At 41.8% G+C, this 8921-nt stretch overlaps 1 non-coding gene across 1 annotated transcript; it reads right to left on the bottom strand.

Annotated features, from left to right (window-relative positions):
- Window positions 1-6635: 6635 nt before the first annotated feature.
- Window positions 6636-6742, bottom strand: LOC131219732 (small nucleolar RNA R71). Its single transcript, XR_009158378.1, has one exon. It is a non-coding gene; the product is annotated as a small nucleolar RNA R71 (small nucleolar RNA).
- Between the last annotated feature and the right edge of the window lie 2179 nt (window positions 6743-8921).

Below are 8921 nucleotides of genomic sequence, written 5' to 3'. Positions count from 1 at the left end.
ACATACCTGCCCAAACCCATGGGTCAAGCCCTAGCATAATCCTGCCAATAGGACTACCATCTCTCCTCATGTTCCTGACCAACCCAAGGGTGTGATGATGGCCCATAACACGCCAACTATCCAAGTTGTCAACTAGCATAACGATATCATATTTTCATGCATCTCAATCATATGAATCAGATACTCTTAACAAGTAAGCTATCATTATCATGAAACAAAGTACATGTGAGTTGTGTGGGTTTGTGAGGAAGTTAAGCACTTCCTCATCTTAAGGAAGCATATGCACGAGAGTAAGGAATCATACGTACTATGAAGCAACACCATATGGGGAAATCAAACAAGGCATGAGCATGTAATCATCCATATACAAAATCATGTGAGAGGCAAGAACAACATTATATGAGCCAAACATATAATTCCATATAATTTCAACAAACATATAATTCCTAGGGTTTCTCTAGATCCTTCAAATACATCATCAAAGCAATCACAATCATTAGACTCGTACTATAATTGGTGCTAGGCCACCTAACGATAATAGTCCGCACCTATGGATTGTTGGAGACTTGGAAAATGACCTAGGAATGAGGGCTTTTAGGGTTGAACGGCCGGAATCCCTAAAGCAACCATTTGCATGTTAGAATCTCAAGCAAATCCCTCCTCAACATAAGGGTTTCAAGAAAAGGGATGGAGGATCTTACCTAGACGATCAACGGAACGATTAGTGTGGTTGTGGTGAAGAGTTCTTTCTTAGAGGAGAGGTAGGGAATCACAAGATTTGATTTCCTTGGGCCCCACCTCGATCTAGGGTCCACCTTGCTCTTCCTTCACACTCTCTTCCTCTCTTTACTCTCCTTAGTTGTTGGAGAATGGTGGAAGTTATGAGAGAGAGAGCTTAGTTGTTGGAGATGGAAGTTATGGGGGAGAGAGCTTGGTTGTTGGAGATGGAAGTTAAGGGGGAGAGAGCTTGGTTGTTTGGAGGATGGTGGAAGTTATAAGGGAGGGAGCTAGGGTTTATTCCCTAGACTTGGGCCCTTTGGCCTTAAGTTTCAACAACTTCCCAAAATGGCCCTCTAGGACTTCCTATTAGTGTTGGGGGGCCTTAACACCCCCTTAACCACCAAATTTTGGCGTGTAGGTGTCTCATGGCCCGATAAGGGGTCATACAAAGTTTAAGAACAAACGGATGAACAAATATGGGGTTTGATCATACGATTCCGATCTTTAAATGGCCCTGTGGGGTCCATTCCGATGATTGGAATGGTTCTGGTAGCCCTATGGCCCTGAAACTCATAGGGTAGATGCTTCATGGCCCGATGAAGGGCCATGCAAAATTTGAGAACGATCGGATATGGGGTTTGGTCGCACGGGTCCGATTTACGATCAACGGTCACAGTGCCACGATCAAGTCTCAGATTTTGTGGACAGGTGTAGAAAAATACATTAAGCCTTCACCATAAATGTAGAAGAGATTCGACAGCTGAAAAATCTGGTATCTCGATTTTATTTACAAGTGTCAGATTCTAATTTTGGCATTGGTGGGGTGCATTTAGCAAGTGTCAGATTCCAATTCTGGGTGTCCACTAGGTCCGTGGTCCGCGATAGTCTACAAGCCCAGTGAGGTCTATGCTTTCCTAAATTTTTATAATTTTCTGGCCTTTCCGCGTCGCGGTATAGCCCGCACGGGCTGTTGCTAAGTATAAACGGTCATCTGGCTCGGCGGCCCGCACTAGGTCCTATCGTGACCCGTCTAGTCTACTTAGTTGGGCTAATCTTTGATTAATTTACCTGCGGTACCTCACCACGAGTAGTTTAAATGAACGGTCCTGCCTCAAATCCTACATGGGCGCCCCAGTACATTGTTCTGGTTTGGACGAGATGTTACAAACCATCTCTGAACCCTCGATATGGTTCTTGCCAAACTCCCCTAGAGATCCTAAAATTAGTGCACGTTTTTGTCTAACCAAATCGCCCAAACATGGGAAGCACCCACCTGATTATTGCTCCAAATAAACCTATTGCCAGAAAAACTTGCATCTAGGAGGCCCGTGGAATTAATTGCATTAGCAAATTCAGCAGAGGAAGCTCTTCCATAGCCCTGCGGCTTCTTCTTTTCGAGTCATCAAAAATAGCGTTGAAGTCCCCAAAAACTGCCCAGGGACCTTGATGCGAGGAAGATAGGGAAGCCAAGTCATTCCAGAGAGATCTCCTCAAGATCCTAGCACACCTGGCATAGACAAAGGTTATATATAATGGGGATGAAAAATTCTGCAGGGATACTACAATTGATAAGCATTGGTCAGATTTATATAAAACCGAGAGAGAAATAAGGGTCTTAAAAGAGATCCATATTTTTCCTCCCTCCTCACAATCAGAGCAGGAAGAGTGAAAACCCAACGAGAGGCCCGTTCGAACTCTCTTCTCATCACCAAGCATAGGTTCAAGAAGTGCCACAATCCAGGGATCATGATCCCTGATAATCCTTCTAGCAGTCCTTATAAACCGTTGGTTGCCTATTCCTTGGACATTCCACACAATGATCTTATCCGTCCATTACACATCCAATATTCACGGCCCTTCTCTTTAGCTTGCATAATCTTGAACCCCAGTTTCCTTTGGCATAGAGGATTCTATGTCTTCTCAACTTTTTCGATGCTCTCTCCGTATCATAATTCTTCTTTCCCTCTTGTAGCCCTTGTTCATCCATTTCCTGATTCTATTTGTCCTAATTGAATTCTTCCCCCATATCATTAGCAGGTTCGGGATCCTGATTAGCTCCCTAACTGGCCTGACGGCTACTGAAATTAATGTCCAGGTCTACACTAGGTTGGTTAACAGATCTGATTGCAGTCGAGAAATATGGTGAGAGGTCTACCTCAAGTTTAGATCTCTCCTTCACAAACATCCTATCTGCAAATTCTAATTGCCGGGCAGAATTATTACAACATCGTAGTTCGGCTCTGCCTTCTCTGGTCTCACAAACATCATACCTGTCGCTCGCTGAACCTTGGCTGATCAGAGGTGGGGTGTTCTCCTTTCCTCTAGGTGATGTGGAGACTAACCATAGCTTGGTTAGATGCTCTTGATGGTGTTGGTCTTTTTCTTTGTTCATCGGGGAGTTTCCGGCGGATATGGATCTAATGATCCTGACCTCATGATGCACTGGGCCATTCGTGTAAGGAATTGTCATTTCCTGTTGACTCGTCATTGGAATTAAGATCAGTTGGGGCAGAGAATATGACTGCATTCCACAGACCATATCTGCTTCACCCTAAGATAATCTAACCTGATTGGAATTCAGGCTGCGCGGCCTGGCAATTGACTGACTTGCACACCAGGGATCCAAGAAAATCGAGGAATTGAAGCTCAAGTGGCCTGAAAAGTGTCCAGAATGCAAGATCATATGGTTCCCACCATCTGATCAGTTCGAAACTCCATACGTGGCCTAAGGACTAAAAAATAACCGTACATGTCAAATTTTAGCCATTGGATCCCTCTGCAAGTGGCCCAATGCTTAGAGCAGCCCATAAACCATTGATTTTGGGCCCACCTGAGATCTGGATATGCCTAAAATTTGGTCTCAACCCATTATCAGAGGAGACAAAATTGATGAACGGAGCGGATTTTCGGGATCCATCATCATGAACTCCAAATAGTGTACAAGCACGTGAGCTGCACCGGATCAGCCGGTCTGGTCAAACCCGACTGCGACCCGTCTTCCTCTCTCTTCTGCGAAAGAACGGATAGCGTCTTTACGCTGTCCGTCAGTTTTTCGTTAGTGGGCCCCACACAGCAGTTATTCGAAGGATCCGAACCGTTCATGAGACTCACACCGCTAATCTCACTCAGGCCTAGGTGGATAAAAATTCAAAAGACTCCGGAGATCCATTTTCTATCATTAAAACGGACGATAGACGGTGGAAGAGAAACATCGGTGGACCACACCAAAACTCGACAAAAACCAGCCCATTCTGACCGAAAAATTGAGATAAATCCGGTGGACGGCTTGGATTGATCATTTGAAGCTTACTTTGGACCCCACCATCAGACAGCGTACGTGCGTAACGCACTCTATTTCGCAGCCGGACGCCGTCCGGCTTTCGCGGCGAGTTGTGCGCTCGTGGGGGCGATCGGACGGATGATCTGAACCGTTCATCATGTAGTTCTGTCAAAACACCCCCAGAGGACGCTGTCCTTTTGGAAAGAAAGCAAAGAAGAAGAAGAGTGGAGACGCCGAATTCTTGACTGCGTGAGGTATCTCGCAGCAGAGGGCGTGTATGGAGTCTCCAGCTTCCGCAGCCTAATTCTTTTAGGACTCCACAACAGTTCCGGGAAGAGCATTAAAAAGTGGATCTGGAGCGTGAGAGAGTACAGGGAGCAAAAAGCAGTTGTTTTTTCTGCTGTAACGTGGCACGTGAGCTGGGCTCGGTTGGAGGGAGATATGAAGGCTAGGTCAGGAGCTTGGTTGGAAGGATGGTAGCTTGAAGTTGGAACGAAAGAGAAAGAGAAGTTTCTTTCTCTTAACTTTAAGCTTTTTGCTGTATTTTTTTCTTCTTTTCCTCTTGTTTATTTGTTTATTTTAGCCTCATTCATGTGTGGCTAAACCTCTTAGCTAGGGCTAAGAGGTGAAGCCTGTAGCGAGATGGGAGAGTCTACTTTGTGCCTTTAAAATTCATAAACTGAATTTGATTTAGTTGATTATTAAAGGAATATTTTTCTTAGTCTTTAATGGCCTGTTGTGACTGAAATTACAATGGGTTTGTAATGACTTTGAATATTTCTTTCCCCTTTTTATGTTTATGAAGTCAGGAAGCCCTGTTGTTCATCATTATTCCATGGGATGGTAGGATGACAGTACCCTTCCTGATCTCCATACATTGTTGATTGGTTGGTAATTAGTTTAATCTTGTTATTTACTTTGTCTCCTGGGCATGGTTAGATGATGGAATCCATTCTAATTCATATACCTTTCATCTTGTGAAGACTAGATCAAGTAGGTTTAGTTTGATTTCCATGATTCTTGATGCAGGCAAAAGATCTCCCTGATCCCTACAAGTGGATCCTCTGAATCCCTAGCTTCCCTTCTCTGAATTGTTTAAGTTTAGATTAATCTCTCACCATTATTCATCAATTTACATTTGATTTTGATTACATTTTAGGCTAGTTCTATTTCTACCTAGTTTCAGGAAACATACAAGTTTCAGTCCCTGTGGATTCGACCTCAGTCTTACCGAGTTTATTACTACATCATAATCTTATACTTGGGAAGTGAACAAGTTTTTGGCGCCATTGCTGGGGACTGACGGTTTCATTTTCTTTAATTAGTTTTAGAATTAGGTTAGGATTAAGATTTTACTTACTTTAGGATAAAAGTTTTTATTTTATTTTATTCTATTGTTTTTAGAACTTAACCTGTTTTCCTGTTTTGTAGGATCCTGACATAAGTTCTTAAATTGGTAATTCCTTCCTAATTTCTCTACTTTTTCTGTTTTTAGAATTAAGGTTTAAATCTTAGAAATTTTCTAACTCTAGTATTTCTCCATTTGTAGGAAATAGTTTATTTTTAGAAACTTTCCTCTTTTGTTTTTAGAAACTAGGTTAGTTATTTCCCTTTTAGAGATTAACCTTCTATTCTTGTTCTCTAGTAACTTTCTAATTCTAACTCTCTTAGAATCTAATTTGTTTCCTAATTTATTTTTAGAATTTTTGTTTAGAAACTAACCTTCCTATTTTGTAGGCCTTTAAGATAGAAATTTCTAATTCGGTAAGCTCCTTCCCTTCTTTCTATTTTTCAGTTCTCTTTTAATAATTTACTTTCTAGTTTAGGTCTTTCCTAATTTATTTTTAGAATTTTCCACTTTCTTTTAGGAATTCCTTCTTTTAGAAATTAATTTACTGCTATTTTTCTTTTAAAGGATTGTTCTTCTCTTTTTAAAATATAACTTATTTTGTTTTATTTTGCAGGTTTTAACTTAGGACTCCAATTTGGTAATTTCTTTCCAACTCTCCCTCTCTTTCCTTTTCTTTTCCTTTCTTAGGATTAGGTTTTGAATTTAATTGAGGGCTGTGAGTGTTTCATGCCCAAGTGGGCCCGTGACAACACTCGACATCTCTTGACTGAAGGAGAATTGGTTGAGGGGTTGACTATCCATTGCAGGACTAGACACCGCTCGAAATCCCCTGAGTTAACTGAAGTTATGGCTGAAGACCAACCTCCTCTACTTCCACCCAGGGTAGAAGATACCCAAGATGAGAATGAGGTGCAACAGGCACCCCCGCCTCGTACTTTACGAGATTATCTGCAACCGGCGGGAGTGAGTACGCCCTCATGCATGATTTTCTCTGAAAACACAGGACAAATGGACATCAAGTCAGGAGTTATCCAACTCCTTCCCAAATTCCATGGACTTGAATCAGAAAGTCCATATTTACATTTGAAAGAGTTCGATGAGATTATGGTTACATTATGTTTTCCTAATGTATCTGAGGATACAATTAGGCTGAAACTCTTTCCTTTTTCCTTAAAAGAGAAAGCTAAGACATGGTTACATTCACTGCGTCCTAGATCCATTAGCACATGGAACGACATGCAGAGGAAATTCATAAAAAAATTCTTCCCACATCATAAAACGATTACCCTCAGAAAAGCAATCATGAACTTTGCCCAAAAGGAAGATGAAACATTCTTCCAATGTTGGGAAAGGTTCAAAGATTTGGTCAGTTCATGCCCACAACATGGATTTGAAACGTGGCGCATTACAAATTTTTTCTATGATGGACTGACATCTTCCATGCGCCAAATGGTCGAGACAATGTGTAATGGAGAGTTCATTAATAAAGATGTTGACGAGGTATGGGATTACCTCGATAGTCTTGCTGAAAAAATACAATCATGGGACTATTACCCAAAGTCGAACACCACGTCTAGGCGGACTCAATTAAAGGAGAAAGGTGGATTATATCTCTTGAAAGAAGAGGATGATCTCAAGTGTAAAGTGACTACGCTCATAAGAAAAGTTGAGGCCATGGAAGGAAAGAAGGAGAAGGTTAATGAAATTGTTTGTGGCATCTGTGAGTGCAACATTCATACAACTGAAAATTGTCCTACAATACCCGCCTTTCGAGGAGTGTTGAATGAACAAGCTAATGCCGTAAACAACTATCAAAGACCTTTTACTGGACCTAATTCTAATACATACAATCCTGGTTGGAAAAATCATCCAAACTTTAGTTAGAGGAATGGACAAACGGCTACCCCTCAAGGTTTCTTCAATCAAAATTCAAATCAAGTGAAACCTCAAGAGGAACCGGTTCAAAATTCCATACAAGAGCTGGCTCAAGCAATGCGAGGAATCACAGATTTTATGCAAAAGATAGATTCTCGTATGACGGTTATAGAAAAGGGGGTGCTTCCTGCACAACCTCTCCCCAATCCTAAACCGCAGTACGAGATTAAGGATCCCAGCTCTTCAAATCAGATGGGGCATGCTAAATCCATCACCGCTCTTAAGAGTGGAAAGATCATTGATAAAACTCTTCCGGTTAGGCCCAAAAAGCCTCAAGAACTAGAAGAGGACAACAATGATGGATTTAGTGAGGCCCTATAAAAATTAGAACCGGAACTTCTAGAAAAGCCAGTTACTCCATTTTCCCAACGGTTGGTCGCACCAAAACCTCTCTCTAACTCTCAGGATATCCTAGAGGTGTTGCAACAAGTGAAAGTCAACATTCCTCTACTTAATGTCCAAAATAGATAACTTCATATGCCAAATTCCTGAAAGACTTATGCACGACTCAACGACGGCAGAGTATTCAAAAGAAAATCTTCTTGACTGAGAAAGTGAGTGTCATCCTGAAGCAAGACATGCCGTAGAAACTCAAAGATCTTGGTAGCCTAACCATATCATGTGTAATCGGGGACTATCGAATTGATCATGCACTTCTCGACTTAGGAGCGAGCGTCAATCTGATTCCCTACTCGGTATACAAACAGTTAGGTTTAGGTGAATTAAAACCCACCCTAACCATACTACAACTTGCCGATCGCTCTATTTGTGTACCAAGAGGGATAATTGAAGATGTGTTGGTCCAAGTTAATAGATTTTACTACCCTGTAGATTTTATCATCTTGGACACCGAACCCATCAATAACATGAGCACTCAGATCCCCGTCATTCTTGGTCGCCCATTCCTTGCCACTTCAAACGTAATTATCAATTGCAGGAATGGTGTCATGACTATGTCTTTTGGGAATATGACATTGGAGTCAAACATCTTTTTCAATAACGGCAGAAACTTAGAGGATGATGACGATTTTCACGACATTAACATGATTGACTCTTTCGTGGAAGATACGACACCTCCGACCTTATCCTCTGACTCTCTAGAGACGTGCCTGGCCCACTCCCATGATTTTGATGATGACATGATTAGGGAGACGTGCGCCTTACTTGATACTACACCGGTACTTGAAGTTAACCGGTGGAGGTCATAATTTGAAGAATTGCCACAAACCGATGTAATGCCTCTACCGTCTAACCTCAAGCCACCGAAGTTTGACCTAAAACTTTTGCCCTCTGATTTGAAATATGCTTATTTAGGTCAAGATGAGATATACCCGGTGGTGATCTCTGCCCACCTAGAGAAAGAACAGGAGAGTATGCTCATATCTACTCTCATTGAGCATAAAGGAGCCCTATGATGAATGATAGCGGACCTCAAGGGAATCGATCCCTCGATTTGTACTCACCGCATATATCTTGAGGATAATGCAAAAACCGCTCGGCAACCACAACGTAGACTAAATCCAAACATGAAGGAAGTGGTTAAAGTCGAGGTTCTTAAACTATTGGACGTGGGTATTATATACCCTATATCTGATAGTTAATGGGTGAGTCCAACTCAAGTGGTCCCTAAGAAGT

This window comes from Magnolia sinica, chromosome 11 (assembly GCF_029962835.1).
Source record: "Magnolia sinica isolate HGM2019 chromosome 11, MsV1, whole genome shotgun sequence".
NCBI lineage: Eukaryota > Viridiplantae > Streptophyta > Magnoliopsida > Magnoliales > Magnoliaceae > Magnolia > Magnolia sinica.
This window is presented reverse-complemented; position numbering and strand designations above follow the sequence as displayed.